The following is a 17,373-nucleotide window of genomic DNA, read 5'->3' on the forward strand; positions in this document are numbered from 1 at the left end:
GGACTAAGCCGCTTCTGGTGAACCAGAGCAGCACACGGAAATGCCGTTTACCTTCCCGCCGGAGCGGCACCTATTGATCTACTTGCACTTGGACGTGCTTTTGAACTGCTAGGTTGGCAGGAGCAGGGACCGAGCAACGGGAGCTCACCCCGTCACGGAGATTCGAACCGCCGGCCTTCTGATCTGCAAGTGCTAGGCTCTGTGGTTTAACCCACAGCGCCACCCGTGTCCCACTGTTAGTAGTACCCAGTGGCCATTTGTTTTTCATGTCTCCTTTTATGATATGTTTATCAGTATGTGGTTAGCAGCTTCAGATGCTACTGTTTTACAGAGGCTGTTTAGCTTGCTCTTTTTACCCCTTTACTAGACAGGCTGTATTTCTGTGCTGTTTTCAGAGTCGGGAATGCCCATTCCTTCATGGCCAGCATGGAAACACAGAAGGCTAGCCTTTTAGGAGGTTTGCAAAGAGGACAAGGGTGTTACGGGGTAATCTTCTAGCAAACAAGCTTGGCACAACAGATCTGAGAGGTGGTTTTCTGCTCCCGGAAAGCCAGCCTGGAAACCAGGTTGCCAGGTGAAGGAAGAATGGAGAGATCAACCAACTCACTTGCCTTCAAAGAATTTCTGGTTGCCTGTGGCTACTGGGATAGTGCTTAGATATCAGGCTGGCTGACACATCTTAAAAAATACAAGGGAAAAGCTTTTTTTCTTTCATTAGCAAAGCTCCTTTGGGGCCCCGAATAGCTAAGCTGAGGAAGAAGTGGCTGGTATTACTTGTTTGTTCTTGGTCCTGATCTTGCCTGCCCTTGCACACTCCTGTTGTCTTTGCATATTTGACCAGCACGTCTGTTCCGATTGGAGTCCTATTCCTGCACTTCCACATCCTTCTCTTTGGCACTTGGGCATTCGGTTCCAGGAGCTGGACCTGAGCACAGAGGCTTTCTTCTACTTGGACTCGACAAAGGAGCAAGAGTGGCTGACAGCTGTGGAAAAGGCTTTGCGTTCCAAATCCAAGTACAAGAAAGTAAGTCCAACCCCACCCATTTCTTCAGCAGCCAGACAGCTGTCAGGAGCTGGAGTGAGGAGGAGGAGGAGGAGGAGGAGGTCAGCAAGAAAAAACACCTGGTGTCAGTGGTGTTTTATTCAAAAGAAGCCCACATTCTTTATTCAAAGAAACCCAAACCGTGCAGGCCTCGTGATCACAGAAACCTTTCCCAACAGGTCTTGCCCCAGTGAGGTAGTTGTGAAGGCTGAAGGTTGCTACCCACCCACCACTCTCTGAAGTCTCCTCCTCCCCCTGGTCCTTCCCAAGCATCCTGAGACTCTGACACCTTGCCTGTCTTTGCTCCCTCCTCTTAATTTCTCTGTGTTCTGGGAGACCAGCAGGGAGGGGAGCTGATCGCAGCAGGATGGGGAGACCCCCTGGCTTCTTCAGCAGCCTGCCTGATCTCTGCCTCTTGACCCCCGCCTCCAGCCTCCACTTCTGCCTCGGATTCTGGGCTGCTGTTTGCCACAGAATCTTCCTGCCCTCCTGCCTCTTCAGTTTCCAACACCTCCTCTTGCTCACAGTCTGCTCCCTCTTCTCCCTCGGACGACCCCCCACCAGTTCCCTGGCTCTGAGCCTTCTTCCCTTGGGGGATCCCCAGTTGGTGCCACCTGCCACTCCTATCTGCATCCAGCCGGCCCAGGACAGCAAGCAATGAACAGAGCTGGTAGACATCCCAGTACCTTGCATCTTCTAGGTGCAGCTGGTGCTCATCTTTGTCAGGAAGGACCAGCTCAGCCGCATCAAGGAAGTGATGAGGGAGACAGTGGCCACAGGCATCATGGGGAAGATGGGGAGTAGACCCTGACAGCGGAATTCCCTACGTCGATCTTTCTGTCTGTCTGTCTGTCTGTCTGTCTGTTTTTCTAATCTCTGCCAACCAGTTCCCCCTCTTTCCTGCTTGCTCACTAACAGCCATCTTTGCTCCGCCCCTGCAGGGTAACAAGGGGTGTGTGGCCGTGAGGCTTGTCTGCAACAATACCAGCTTCTGCATGGTCAATTCCCACCTTGCTGCCCACGTGGAAGACTTCGGGCGCCGAAACCAGGATTACAAGGATATCGGTGCCCAGATGAGCTTCCTGCCCCCTGACCAGGGTCTGCCGCAGCTGACAATCATGAAACACGAGTGCGTTTCGAGGGCTTGGAGGGAGAGAGCCTTGGCTGATGTAACTTGCTGGTCTCCGCTATCTGGAGAAGCAAATTGAGTCACGTTTCTGTAACTTTCCTGCCTGTGTGTAGCTCAGGGTAGGCAGCATTTGTTGTTGTTTAGTCGTTTAGTCGTGTCCGCCTCTTCGTGACCCCCTGGACCAGAGCACGCCAGGCCCTCCTGTCTTCCACTGCCTCCCGCAGTTTGGTCAAACTCATGCTGGTAGCTTCGAGAACACTGTCCCACCATCTCGTCCTCTGTCGTCCCCTTCTCCTTGTGCCCTCCATCTTTCCCAACATCAGAGTCTTTTCTCTTTTTTAAAGAAATAATTATTAAAGTTTTACAAAAACATAAGTACAAAAATACATGAAAAAATAAAAATAAAAATACAACATACAAAAGACAAAAGACAAAAAGAAAATAAGAAAAAATAAAAACAAATCTGTTTTTTTATAACTTTAAACTCATTTGCTTGTTTCCTTGACCTCCTCTCACCTCCCCTTTTTGTATCCCCTTTACATAATCAAATCAGCAAATCCTTACCCTCATTCATTGTCTTATCTCTATATCTTAACATATTATAACTCTTTATTTCCAACCATTATCAATTCATTTTTGCATATTCTTAATAACTTTGTTGCTAATGCCACTTATTTTCAATCCAACATCATTTTAACATTCGTTAATTTTACAGTGTTTCTGCAAATAGTCTTTAAATTTCTTCCAGTCTTCTTCCACCAACTCTTCTCCCAGGTCTCGTATTCTGCCAGTCATTTCCGCCAATTCCATATAGTCCATCACCTTCATCTGCCACTCTTCCAGGGTGGGTAAATCTTGTGTCTTCCAATACTTTGCAATAAGTATTCTTGCTGCTGTTGTTGCATACATGAAAAAAGCTCTATCCTTCTTTGGCACCAATTGGCCGACTATGCCCAGGAGGAAGGCCTCTGGTTTCTTCAGGAAGGTATATTTAAATACCTTTTTCATTTCATTATAGATCATCTCCCAGAAGGCCTTAATCTTTGGGCACGTCCACCAAAGGTGAAAGAATGTACCTTCATTTTCTTTACATTTCCAACATTTATTGTTGGGCAAATGATATATTTTTGCAAGCTTGACTGGTGTCATGTACCACCTGTATATCATTTTCATAATATTCTCTCTCAATGCATTACATGCCATGCCATAAATTTCATACCGGTGGTCCACAATTGTTCCCAGTCAGCAAACATAATGTTATGACCAATGTCTTGTGCCCATTTAATCATAGCAGATTTAACCATTTCATCCTGCGTATTCCATTTTAACAGCAAGTTATACATTCTTGAAAGTATCTTAGTTTTGGGATCTAACAGTTCTGTTTCCAATTTTGATTTTTCCACCTGGAAGCCATTTTTTTTGTCCAAATTATAGGCCTCTCTTATTTGGTAATAATGAAGCCAGTCTTGCACTTTATCTTTTAATTTCTCAAAACTCTGCAATTTCAATTTGTCTCCTTCTTGTTCCAATATTTCCCAATATTGCGGCCATTTGGCCTCCATATTGAGTTTTTTCTGAGCCTTTGCTTCCATTGGTGACAACCACCTTGGGGTTTTATTTTCCAGTAAGTCTTTGTATCTTATCCAGACATTAAACAATGCTTTCCTGACAATATGGTTTTTAAATGCTTTATGTGCTTTAACCTTGTCGTACCACAAATATGCATGCCACCCAAAAACATTGTTGAAACCTTCTAAGTCCAAAATGTCTGTGTTCTCAAGAAGCAGCCAATCTCTCAACCAGCAGAATGCTGCTGATTCATAGTAAAGTTTAAGGTCTGGCAGGGCAAATCCACCTCTTTCCTTTGCGTCAGTTAGTATTTTAAATTTTATTCTGGGCTTCTTGCCCTGCCAGACAAATCTAGAAATGTCTTTCTGCCACTTCTTGAAACAGTCCATCTTGTCCAGAATTTGCAATGACTGAAACAAAAATAACATTTTTGGCAATACATTCATCCATCAGAGTCTTTTCCAGGGAGTCTTCTCTTCTCATAGAATCATAGAGTTGGAAGAGACCACAAGGGCCATCGAGTCCAACCCCCTGCCAAGCAGGAAAGACCATCAGAGCACTCCTGACATATGGTTGTCAAGCCTCTGCTTAAAGACCTCCAAAGAAGGAGACTCCACCACACTCCTTGGCAGCAAATTCCACTGTCGAACAGCTCTTACTGTCAGGAAGTTCTTCCTAATGTTTAGGTGGAATCTTCTTTCTTGTAGTTTGGATCCATTGGCCACTCATGAGGTGGCCAAAGTCTTGGAGCCTCAGCTTCAGGATCTGTCCTTCCAGTGAGCACTCAGGGCTGATTTCCTTCAGAATGGAGAGGTTTGATCTTCTTGCAGTCCTTGGGACTCTCAAGAGTCTCCTCCGGCACCAGAATTCAAAAGCATCAATTCTTCGGTGATCAGCCTTCTTTATGGCAGGCAGCATTGTGCTCTCCAAATGTTGATTGACCAAAATTCCCATAATTGCTAAGAATTGGCCTTGCTGACGGGCTCATGAGAGTTCCACTTCAGCAACACCAGGAGGGTGCAGTGTCGGCGATCCCTGCTGCTGCAGCTGCACCACTAAGGTTTCTACTAGAGCAGCCAGGAGAGAGCAACATAAACCGAGTGGCAGAGATGTATTAGATGAGATTATAGCAAATGTGGGCAACTTCTCCAGTGATCGGGGTGGGAGTTGCAGTTTGTTAAGGGCAGTAACGCGAAAGCAGAGCGGCCATTTTGCATGGAGAAGGTTCCCGGCTCAGTCACCAGTGTGTGCAGCTAGGGCTGGGCATGATCTCTGCCTGAAAGCTGCTGCCAGTCCATGTAGTCCGTCCTGAGCTTGATGGGTCAATGGTCTGCCTCAATATAAGGTCGCTTCCCATGTTCCTGTGTACTACAGCAGGGTTTGGAGGGCCACAAGCGCCCTGCCCATGAATTCAAGAACCAGGGGAAATTCTAAAAGTCTTTGCTGAAAGGACATCAAAGCAGGGGCCAGGTGAACCTCTTTGGGAGATTATTCTGAAAGGTCGGGTGCCATGACTGAAAAGGCCCTGCCATGCTTGAAAGAGCAGGAGTTCCCTGGGAAAGGGATTCTAGTCAGTGGAGAGGCAGTGCAAACATAAGTGGGCCTTCTTCTGGTACCCTTTCCCCAAACCTTGAAACACTTGAAAGGCCAAATGGGATGCTCTGAATTGGGCCTGGAAGCAGTTCAAGAGCCAGTCTAGTTCACAGAGCACTAGCCTAATATGATCATACTGCCCAATCCTAGTTATCAGTCTTACTACATATTGCAGGAAGTGGCAGCAGGCTGCCTCCCGACCCCCGACCCCCGACCCCGTGAGCTAGCCTGTAGCTGTGGTTGCTTTGCTTTTTTCCAGCATTGTCATCTGATCACTAAAAATGAGCTTCAGAGACTTCTGACCTACGACCAGGTGAGAGACATCTTTGTGTTATATGTGGTGGTTTAGGATATTGCCCTGTTTATTTCCTTTGTCTGGGATACCCCAGCCTAGGCTAGAGAAACCACTTTCAGGCAGTTAGGAGCAAAGTGTAGCTATAACATAGGATGACTGCGACTTCTACAAATGCTTTTTAAGGTTGCCGGTTTGTGCAACCTGAATTAGAAGCAAGTCCCAATTAAGTTGGAGGGTTGCCTTGGAATAAGTAGGACTGCTCTGCCGTTTCCCAGTTAGAGGGCTTTCCTAGCTCAGCACACGCTCCAGATGTTGTTGGACTCCCATCAGCCCCAGCATAGCTGCTGTCCAGCAATATCGAAAGGTCTAAGGTTTCCTGCTCTAGGTTTTGCATCTGTCTGGAAAATCTGCGTTGCTCACATGTTCTTATCAGCAGAGACTTCCATTAAGTCCAATTAAATTGCTGGTGCTTTTTGTTTTACATTTTTCTCTCCAAGGTTTGTGTGTTCATCATGTTGACGACCTTTCTCCCACTTGGCATAAGGAGCATTGGTATTTTGTGTTGAAACAGGCCTGATTGCTGCACCTTACGGTGGATTTAAACTCTGTGAGCGTAGTCGTGCCTTAGCCCTTTGAGAAGGATGCTGCAAGGAAGGCAAGGGGGGGACTTCCAACATATGCAAAACCATCATAAAACATTAAAAACTTCCCTAAAGGCTGTATAGTTACTTATCTCCTTGACATCTGACGGGAGGGTGTCCCACAGGGCAGGTGCCACTACTCAGAAGGCCCTCTGCCTGGTTCCCTGTAACTTCGCTTCTCACAGTGAGGAAAAGGCCAGAAGGCCCTCGGTGCTGGACCCTGATGCCTGGGCTGAACAATGGGGATGGAGACACTCTTTCAGGGCTGAGGCCATTTAGGGCTTTAAAGGTTGGCGCCAACACTGAGAATTGTGCTCAGAAACGTCCTGGGAGCCAACGTAGGATGCAAAAGGGTGGTTTTGCAGTTGCTCTTAGTGTCGGGGGTGTATTCTGGTGGTTGTTAACAGTTTGTATGGATTATTGGTACATATAAGATTGTCTATTGGAGGTATAGCTAACCTGTGGTCTGCCGGATGTTACTGAGCTGCAGTTCCTGTTGGCTCCAGCCATCATGGCCAGTAATCAGGGATGATGGGAATTGTAGTTCTGCAGCATTGTGAGGGCCACGTGTCTGCTACTCCTGAGTTAGAGGATTTTCCTGTCGTGTGATGCAGCAAAGTAATTTAAGATGACATGGGGCAAAAATGCACAAGCATCCTGTACCTTTAAGAATTGGGTATAAGATAGGATCTCAGCAGGTATACCCCTTTTTTGCACTTGGCTAACCTACTAGTAGGGACGCGGGTGGCGCTGTGGGTTAAACCACAGAGCCTAGGGCTTGCCGATCAGAAGGTCAGCGGTTCGAATCCCCGCGACGGGGTGAGCTCCCCTTGCTCTGTCCCTGCTCCTGCCAACCTAGCAGTTTGAAAGCACGTCCAAGTGCAAGTAGATCAATAGGTACCGCTCTGGCGGGAAGGTAAACGCTGTTTCTGTGTGCTGTTCTGGTTCACCAGAAGCGGCTTAGTCATGCTGGCCACATGACCCGGAAGCTGTACGCCGGCTCCCTCGGCCAATAACGCGAGATGAGCGCCGCAACCCCAGAGTCGGTCACGACTGGACCTAATGGTCAGGGGTCCCTTTACCTTTACCTTTAACCTACTAGTACTTCACCTTGGTCTTCCAGCACAACAGTGGCTGTTAATAGACTCCATTGTCAGGCAACAGGGGGTCTTCTGCTTCTCTGCTGATAAGCGATTTCTTTTTGGCTTTAGCTAAACATTCAGCGTACCCAAAAGACAGCTTTTGCTGATTTCACAGAGGGAGAGATCAAGTTCATCCCGACGTACAAATTCGACTCTAAAACAGATCCTGCTTGATAGTTGAGCCTTTGTAAGTAAGTCCTCTCAATCATTCTTCTGCAAGGCTTGTTTGTTTTTCCTAGTCTGCTGAGATGCTAGTAGTGTCCTGCCTTTCCATCCTCCTGAGCAGGCTAGTAAAACATATATTTTAAACATGGCTTTCTGCTAAGCAAGCTGTTGGAGGAGGGCTAGAGTTGAGGGCTGGACGGACTTCCTTTCCTCTGCAGCCAGAATGGACACCAAGCCACGGAGGAAGAGAGAGATCCAGCTCTCCTTCACCTGCTCACTTTGCTTGCATGGAATTCCCGGTTGCCAAAGGCTGCTAGGCGAGTTGTGAAATGCAAGGCTGTGATATGTTGTCTTCCTCAAGCCATCCCTGCTCAAAGTCTCTGGAAATGTTTTGGCTCCTTTTCCACAAGCAGCCTTTCCCCCACATTTGTCCTGATAATCAGCATCCTGTTTCATGGCGTGTTTAAGCAGAGAATCCTGTTTGTGTCAAGGAAGTCTGGGAATGAGACTTGGTGCTCTCTCAAGATGAGTCTGCCAGGGCATAAGAGCATGAGAGCAGCCCTGCTGGATCAGGCCATTGGTCCATCTGGCCCAGCATCCTGTTCTCACATTGGCCAATGAGATGCCTCTCGGGGAGCCCACAAACAGGACCTGGGTGCAACAGCACGCTCCCCTCCTCCAAGCCATACTGCTTCTCTTGGTGGAGTATGTTCTCTGGCCATTATGGCTAGTAGCCATTGAGCCTCACCATCCAGGATGTGGCATATTCTTGTGGTTCTTGACAACTGTCAGAAGCCACCTAGGCCTGCTAGTTTCATTGCTCTTGCTGTGGTAATGGGGAAATCAAAAGGACAGGCGGAACATGTAGTGACGAAGCCGGAAAACGGCAGGCTCCTTTGGGCAGCATTTCAGGTGCCAGAAAGGGTCTTTTGGGTCACTGAAAAAATAGTGTCTGAACAAGAATAACGGGGCCCCTTGCTTTGGGGAAGGATCATCATTTGGTGGTGTGCCATATGCTTTGTATGCAGAGTCTCAAGTTGAAAGGCACCTCCACCTGAAAAAGGATTGGGCCACAGAGAGCTGCTGCCAGCCAGAGGAGACTTAATTAATGAATTGTGGGGTTGGAAGGGATCACGAGGGTCATCTCGTCCAACCCCCTGCAATGTAGGAATCCAAACTGGGGGAGGTCAGAAATTCATTCTGACCTGGTAGAAGGCAGCTTTTGATTTCCTGACAACTCTCTCCATGAGGCAAAATGCCTGCACACCTGCAAGGTCCGCCCCTTCAGAAGTTGGACTCCCAAGCCCCATCATCTCCAGCTCTTGACCGTGGTCAAGATCACAGGCCGTGTGTGGAGCCAAAGTTTGACTGTGTGAGCCTTGTGTGTTGCCTCAGCCAGTCCAACTGTCTCCTTGCAGTGGGAAGTGCCGTGTGCCAGCATGGTGTGAGCCAATCCTCTGGCGAGGAGGCAGCGTGAATCAGCTCAGCTACCGAAGCCACATGGAATTGAAAAGGAGCGACCACAAGCCCGCCAGCTCCCTCTTCCTCACAGGGTAACACCTGCCCTGGCCAGGGCTATCGTCTATTCAGGCTTTTTAGTTGCCTGCTATGTGGCACCTCCTCGAATCTGGGCAGGCCCTGACCAACAACCAGGCCCCTTTCCACAGAGCTCCTCCTTGGCCAATGACTTCCGGTGCAATGAGTGGGCAGGTTTTGGCTCTGTTAAATCCCTAGGCTTACATTCTCCACTGTTCTGAGTACACGCTGCTCCTGCAGGCATGGCAGACCACATGGGCTGAACTGTATACCTTAACCGTTGGCTCTATTCATGCAATGGAGCTTCTGTGGTACTTGGCTTGGAGCATTGGGCTTCAGCCCATTGGCTCTGGAAGTCACAGCCGCTGCCATCCTGGGGAAGCTCTCAGAGTTACAGTACTTGCCTCTTTCAGGGCTGGGAACAGGGGGTGCATCAGGCCTTTCTGCTCTTAACTCATGCCCCCCCTTTTTAGTCCATAGCCCCAACAAATGTGCTCTGCCCCCCCCCCCCCCGATAGGTGAAGGTTGTGGATGACCGACGGTACCGGAAAGTGATTGAGGATATTGTTCAGTTGATGGACAGGATGGAGAACGAATTCCTTCCCTCCCTGGAGGGAGGTAAGGACGAATAGGATCCTCTCCAACCCCTTAAAGAGGGTTTGCTGCAAAAAGACCAGGGGGGAAAGAAGGCCTTGGCCCATCTAGCTCAGTCTTGAGCGGTTCCCCAGGATTTCCGGGGGATCTCTCCCAGCCCTACCTGAAGATGCTGGGGATAGAACCTGGGACCTTTGCATGCAAGGCAGATGCCCTTCCACTGAGCGGCAGCCTCTTCCTCTTCCTCACAGGCAAAGACTCCAGGGGTCGCCAGCGTGGTGCCCTCCAGATGCTGGACTACAACTCCCATCATCCCCAGCCAACATGGCCAGTGGCAAGTGCAGCAATATCTGGAGAGCCCCACGTGGACCTGTGGCATGTGCAGTCCCCTAAATGAGAGGCCGGGGCCAAGGACAAACTCCCCCCTGGAGCACGTTTCCTTGCCTCTGCTGAAGGCAAACACTCTCTTTCCTCCCCCCCCCCCCCGTTTTGCTCTGCAGTTTCCGTTTGAGAATGTGAAGTTCCGGCAGCTGCAGAAGGAGAGGTTCCAGATCACAAACAACGGGCAGGTCACCCTCCACTTCTCCTTTATCCCCAAGCTCAGTGACAGCCAGTATTGGAAGGCATGGCTTCGTGCTGAGCCCTGCGAGGGATACTTGGAGCCCAGCGCGTCTCTCTCTGGAATCAGAGAACTGTAGAGTTGGAAAGGGACCCCAAGGCTCATCTAGGGAAGGCCTTCCTTTTCCCCTCCTCTTCCCAACCCTCCTCCCTCAAACCTTGGGAGTTTGGTAGAGCAGGGGAGGCTTAACATTTGTGGGCTGCATTGCCCCATGCTCAAGCCTCCAAGGGCCACACGTCAAAGCAGCTGAGCCCAAAGTGTAAAAGTGTGTGTGACCAGCTTTAAACAAAGACACACAGACAAATGAATTGAAGCCAAGCAATGCTGGAGGGTCCCCAAACACCTTTTGGCATCGCAGGGAACCAGTGAGAGCAGTCCGTCCAAAAATTACTTTAAAAAAAAATAATCGTATTTTTATGTTGTGGAGGCACAAAAATATCTTGGGGAACATATAGAACTAGCCAAACCTTTAAAAACTCAATGAAATGTAAACTAAAAAAGAAAGTTACATTGGGGGCGCAAAAATCCTTTCCCTTTTGATATTCTTTTGTTAGGATCACTTTCTCTCACCCCCCAGTATCCTGTCACCATCTTCTGTGCAGCTGCTGCTTTGGAGGACTAGAGAGGAAAGTGGGGTGGGGGTGGGAACTGAGTCGCTTCTTCTCCTAATTCTTGAAGTTAAGGTTTGCCCCATACACCTGTGAGAACAGGATGCTGTACTAGATGGGCCGTTGGCCTGATCCAGCAGCCTCCTATTGTGTCCTTCTGTTCAATTCTTCACCGTCTTCACTTTTAATTTACAGACAAGCCAACTTGGCTGTGCCCAAGAGTGTATCTACCTGACCTCCTCCCGTTTTAGGTGAGACGGTGGACATTTCCCTGGATGTGTACGTCAGCAAGGAAGAGAAGATTGAGGCTATCTTTGTCCTTCACCTTGACCCTGGCAAGGACTATTTCCTCACCATCGGTGGGAGCTACCTACCAAGCTGCTTCGGGACCTCCTTGGAAGCCTTGTGCTGGATGAGGCAGCCGCTTGGCGGAGTTCCCGTCACCAGACTTATTGACCTGGTAGGGAAAGGGGTTGATTTACCTGGCAGGTTCATGTGCTGGATGTCTACCCTTCCCACTCTGCTTGCCTGCTTGGAAAACAGCTGCTCTTCCACTCAGCAATGTGGGGGCTGGGGGTCCTCCGCTGCATTCAGCTTCAGCTTCTGTAGCTGTGCATCCGCTTCCTGTGTGCTGTTCATGCCCTTTGTTTGCCTTGACTGAGTCATCCCAGGTTCTGGTCCTCCCACCTGCCCTTTCGCAGGGCCACTGATACTGTTCAGCCAACGGGCTGTTTCTTACTCTTCTCAGGGCCTGTGCCATTAACACCCTTGGTTGTCTGTTGCTCTTGCCTTCCTCCTCTGATCTCAGGGAGAAGACGGCTTCCTAGAAAAGGTAACAGTTGGTTTGCTATCCTCTAGATGTTCTTGTAGCGGGCTCAAAGCAGGTTTACACGGGGGTTGCGTTCCGAGGTGCCGTGCGTTTAAATGAAATTGCGTATATTGGGGGCAGCATTGGAAAAGCCTGCAAACACCCTCTAAACTCCCGGAAGCCCTTTTGAAAGGCCTTTTGAAAACCAGCAGCCTCCCTGCAAAACTCCTTGCTCCAACTCTCCACAGGTCTGAAAGGTCGGTGCCAAAGCTCCTGGGAGGGAGTCGAGATGCTGTTTCCATGCCGCTTTGACGCTTTTGTGCTCTTGGGGGGGGGGACGACATTTTTGCCCCTTCCAGTGCCCCTTCCAGCTCTGCGGCAGTGTGCATGTGCCTCGAAGGCACGTAAATGGAGTTGCCCTTGTCAACGATCAGCAGCTGCTCCATGCAGTGGCAGCTGGTCCCTTAGGGCAAACCAGGCACTACCCCACCAACCGGACTTTCCTCTCAGGTACCCACACCTGCCTGCCTTCTGACTCAAATCCAGTCCAGGTGGTGGCTCTAGCTCTCTGCTTTGGTCTCTCCCCTAGTCTCAACGTGGCCCTTGTAGAACTCGGCAGAGGAGAACGGAGACGAAACCAGAATTTGCCATCGCTGCTTGACTCTGGGTCCGCATGCGATTGGCAGCACGGGAGGCAGAAAGCCCAGTCTCATGATGCAGGCGCCAGCCCCCTCTGGCCCCAAGAGCCAGTTTTCTCCTTGTCTCTGTGCTCAGCAACTGCTGCACAGGCTGTGCCACTCTGGCTTACTCTCACCACCTGAGCACTGGCATTTGGGAAGCGGTAGTGGCTGCTTTGGGGTGGCTCAGGGAAATGTCACTCCTCTCGAAATCAGATCAACTTGGGTGTATTATCCTAGCCACAAGGAGACCGTGGTGACTGTCAATTTGGACAGCTGTAGACATTTAGAATCATGGAGGATATGTTGATCAGTGGCTCCGGTCAGGGCTATTTCTTGCCACTATTATCACAAACCACATGCTTTTGATTACCAGTTTCTGGGGAACATGATGGACAGAGTGCTCTTGTCCCCGTGTCCCTATGGACTCCCAAGGGCATGTGGTTGGCCATTGTGGGAACAGAATGCTGATCTAACCCAGCAAGGCTCCTGTGTTCTTTAGCATGCACCAGCTACTCTTGCACTAAGACTCTGATACAGCATGTGTCATTCCCCACACCAATACACACTCTCTCTCTCTCTCTCTCTCTCTCTCTCTCTCTCTCTCTCTCTCTCTCTCTCTCTCTCGACAGGGGCGGGGAGTATTGGCGGGGGGGGGGGGAGGGGGGATGAACTGGGTCCTAATCAACAGCTGCCCTGGGGATGAGGGGATCAAATTCTCCATCCTTGCCAACTCCTTTCAGTGATGGGCTGCTTGCCACTGCTGTGCTCCTAAAGCTCTCTTGCTCCCCCTCCTCTCTTTCTCTTTCTCTTGAATGTGGTAGCTTGAGATAGAAATAACCACCCTGAACATTCCTGGAGAGGAAGATGGGAAGGAGGCCGGAGGCATTGTTCACCAGCTGCTGTGTGCTGCATTGCCCAGACAAAGTCGTGGGCTGGGGCTCCAGCTGTTGCTCAGTTTCTACCCCTGCCTCTGCAATGTGCTCTAGACAAGGGGTGGTGAACATGTGACCCCCTCACCTCATCATGCTGGCTGGGGCTGCAGCCCATCAACCTATGAAGGCCCATCCATGTTCTGTTGCTGTTTTTAGTTTTTTGTTTCCCCACTTGAGATGCTTGCTGTGGCTAGGGCCGGGCGATATATTTTCAAATCAGCTTGAAGTCTAGATAGTGAGACTGGTTTCATAATTTCTGACCTGGCAATATATTGCGAATCATGATGTGTGTGTGTGTACTATGCAAAAAACACCATGTGGGGGGAAACTGTGAAGCCAGACAATGCTTCTTTAGATTCCTGCAGCCCCTGTGGACTCTGCCGGTTCAGCTTTCCCCTGCCCTCCTGCAGGGGGCAGCCGAAATCACAATGCGGGGGAAACCGTGAAGCCAGCCAATGCCTCTACATAGCTCCATCTTATTTCAGACATCGTGATATATTGGTGTATTGCAATGTTTAGCTAGTGATATATCACCGTGTTGAAAGCCACCTATCGCCCAGCCCTAGTTGTGGCCTCAGAGGGCAAGACTTGTCCACCCAGCTGGAGCAAGGAAAGAATGCATACTGGCACACATTCTGTCAGGCTCTCATGCCAGTCCCCCTTGTCATTGGACCTCCAGGAGAAGCAGTTTCTGGATATCGTACCCCAGGATGGTGATGACTCCACTGAGCAGCCAAGGAGATCTGGCTTTTGGTGGACCACCTCTTCAAGAATGCCTGCCACCAGGTGAGCTGAGGGGGAGGGTACCATTGAAAGGATGGGTGTGGGCTGGAATCCAGTACCAGTTTTGGGGTGTGCAGGTTCCAAACGTCCCAATTGATTTATATCTTAGCTACCGACTCGCTCTTACGAGCTCCTGCTGTGAGTATAGTGGCACCTTGGTGGAGCGCAGCGGGTGGGACATCCAGCATACGGTCTTCCTTAGAGCGGCTCAGAAGAACCCAAGTGTTCCCAACCATTGTCTGTCTATCCCTAGCAAAGCGGCTCTCTGAGACTCGCCACTAGAAGACGCGGGGAATGATTTGACTCTCCCATTGCCCCAAATCAGGAGAAGGGTAGTAGGAATGCTACTGTGGAAAGCAGGCGGGATACAATTCTCAGCCCTTGTGCCAGCTCTCTTGGTGAGGGGCTTCTCTCCATTGTGGCATTCCTCGACCTCACGTTATGCACCCCAGGGCTGGATTGTTCTTCATGCTATCCAGGATGTACCTCATCCCATTTGGAATGGCCCTTGAGAAAGGATGGTCTGCCTATAGTCAGCAGCTTACCACCTTGTTGTTTGTTAAACACCTGAATAAAAAGCATGCTTAAAATAAAACAGGAAAGATGAAATTTTGCTGGCTTCTTGAGAAAAGAATAATGCCTCATTATTTGTATCTGCTTTTAAATGTTGTTTCTCTTCTCTTTGTAATGAGTTTTACTGGGTCTGGGGTCATTTTAAGTTGCTTACCTTCACTAAAATATATAAATCTACTCGACTGGAAACTTTTATTATCCAAATTCAAACCCACTTTTCTTTCTCGGAATGTCCTCCATGGAAATGAGATGAGCAACTGGATAGCAAAATTCCTGGAGTGGGGAGGAGGGTTCAGTGTTCTAATAGATTAGATATGGACAGTCCTTCAGTACAGCAAAACTTGACACTTTGAAACCTTTGAGTCCTTTCCAAAAGGACTTCACCCACTATTTAGGGGGGAAGTATGTCAGAACTGACCTTCTGCAGTACTGATTCCACATTCTTGGACTCCTAATCTTACACGTAAATTAGAGCTGGAACCATCTCAGGCCCTATGGCTCTTGAAATGACCATGACCTATTGAGCAAAACCACAGACTCCACCTCTTTGGTGACTAAACCCCACTTGCTTTTACAAAATAAATTAACAAGAGAGGAAAATCATGGAAGAAATAAAATGGCTTTTGAAATTAACAAAGGCGATTCCTTTTATCCACATGTATTACGGGACATGTTCAAAGCGCCCCTCAGGAGAAATTCTGTAAGCAAAGGTAGCAGGCTTTGAAAAGCTTGTGCAGATACACAAGGGCACATTGCTAAAAGAAACAAAAGGATTTGGAGGGACCATGAGTGAACAGGTAGTACCAGAATGTACAGAATTGTACCTAGAAAAGGGTTACAACTGGACTACCTTTTTGTAAACAAAAACAACAACAACCCCCAAAATAAAACTCGGAAGCAGCAGGACTCCTTAGCAACTCTTCAAAAAACAAAACACAAAACTGCATATCCCTACCTAGTCACCAAATGTGAGGGGAAACGTAAACCAGCGTCTTACACTGCTTTAAATGATAGCCAGATTCTGCCATTTTTTACCACACCAGAAGTAAAAGCACGGGGCATTAATAAGTTTTTGAAAAATCATGCACTTCATTTGTAGGCAAGGGGAAGCTTTCTGAAATGTACACACAATCTGTTGAAATGACCAAGCAGCGGACGAGATTCGGGGACAGTGGTGTGCCGCCTGGGGAAATGTTCCTTTCCATTCACCTTAAGCAAAGATGTGGTGACCTTGTGCATCCATAAGTAACTTTCAGAAATGTATTTCATTACTTCCCAAAGCTTCTCACTGGGCCACCAAATGGCATTTCTTTCTATTTTGGATGAAACTGGGGAAGCAGCTTGAGAAGAAGGGGTTGCTGACATTCACTGGCCTGGAGAACACCTGATGCCAATATGATGGCAAATTGTGGGTGGTGCATTGATGGAGAAACTAAGGCAACAAATGGGGACATGACGCCACCGGTGTTCTAAAGATACATTTCATGTAAAGATTATGATGGGCTTCTTCAAATGCCCATAGCCTCTTACAAGCAGAGGGTTTAGATCAATTTTCTGTAAACCTCTGTCATAAATAGTTGTCACTGGAAATACGACCCAACAATGCAATGCTGGACTCATCCCTCCCGTCAGCGTGCCTGGAAAGCACGGGTCCCAGTAGGTTCCGCCTTACTCTGCTCCTTTCTCTGTGAAAGCCTGCTCTTTCGCTTTCACATGGGAGCAAACCTCAACCCACCCCCTCCCAAAGAAACCTTTTTTATGAGCTCCCCTACTCTGCGTGTGCTTTCTTTGGCTCCTGTCTCAATGAGCAGAAATTGAGCACATGAATTTTCCAGCATCAGGAGTTTCCCCCAAGACAGTGTCGAGATCAGGCGTGTTTGTGTGGCTCCACGCTTGCAATTCTTGGGGCTTTGGCTAAGAGGAGTGCATGCTAGCTAGACAGTTTACCTCCCTTTGCTACAGTTTAAATTTCTGCATGCCATCTGCTGTTGTGGAACAAGTCATCCCCATGATCCCTCTAGCCCAGTGGTCTCTAGGGCGGCCCACAGAAGCTCTCAAGGGTTTCAGACAAAACATTTGTTCACTTCAGCATATAGCAGTCCAAAGAAATGTATGCTCTAGAAGGTCACAGGCTCCCCCGTCTTTGGGGTAGAGCTTTGACGTCTGAGACTAGATCTGCAGGACTCATAAACATTTCACTCTGTAGAGATGAGTAGTCGGCACCGTCCGAGTATAGGAGGAGGGGGGTGGGGGTGGAATACAGGGCTGAGAACTAGAAGAATGCGTTCAATCTCCTACACGAAGCCAGAGCCAATTATGAAGATTGACCAGTTGCTTATAGATCAAATGCATGGATCATGCAGCTGCAAAGAGGTCTACCCAGCCGCTCCCACAGGCAACATGGAATTCTTCTGTGCAATTTACTGTGTTGTTGTTGTTGTTGTTGTTAAAGATGTAAGACAAGCCTATATTGCACTTCATTAAAAATGCCAGGTCACTTCACAACAATCTACTGATGGACTCAGTAGAATCAGCAAGGGCCAGAGGTCAGCAACCTTTTTCAGCCGTGGGCTGGTCCACCGTCCCTCACAGCATGTGGGGGGCTGGACTATATTTTGGAGAGAGAAAATGAACGAATTCCTATGCCCCACCAAGAACCCAGAG

At 48.8% G+C, this 17,373-nt stretch overlaps 1 pseudogene across 1 annotated transcript in view; it reads left to right on the top strand.

The window, feature by feature from the left end:
- The window catches only part of LOC309361247 (inositol polyphosphate 5-phosphatase OCRL-like), a 65,469-nt pseudogene extending 51,321 nt beyond the window's left edge, over positions 1-14,148 (top strand). The window contains exons 4-14 of the transcript in view: positions 842-1,024; positions 1,743-1,842; positions 1,961-2,211; positions 5,593-5,646; positions 7,481-7,584; positions 8,995-9,129; positions 9,631-9,741; positions 10,207-10,372; positions 11,185-11,393; positions 11,742-11,765; positions 14,033-14,148. The product of the transcript in view is annotated as an inositol polyphosphate 5-phosphatase OCRL-like (transcript). The remainder of the gene's footprint in view (positions 1-841; positions 1,025-1,742; positions 1,843-1,960; positions 2,212-5,592; positions 5,647-7,480; positions 7,585-8,994; positions 9,130-9,630; positions 9,742-10,206; positions 10,373-11,184; positions 11,394-11,741; positions 11,766-14,032) is intronic.
- The last annotated feature ends 3,225 nt before the right edge of the window (positions 14,149-17,373 follow it).

The sequence above is a fragment of the Podarcis melisellensis genome (genome assembly GCF_964234715.1).
Source record: "Podarcis melisellensis genome assembly, chromosome: W".
NCBI lineage: Eukaryota > Metazoa > Chordata > Lepidosauria > Squamata > Lacertidae > Podarcis > Podarcis melisellensis.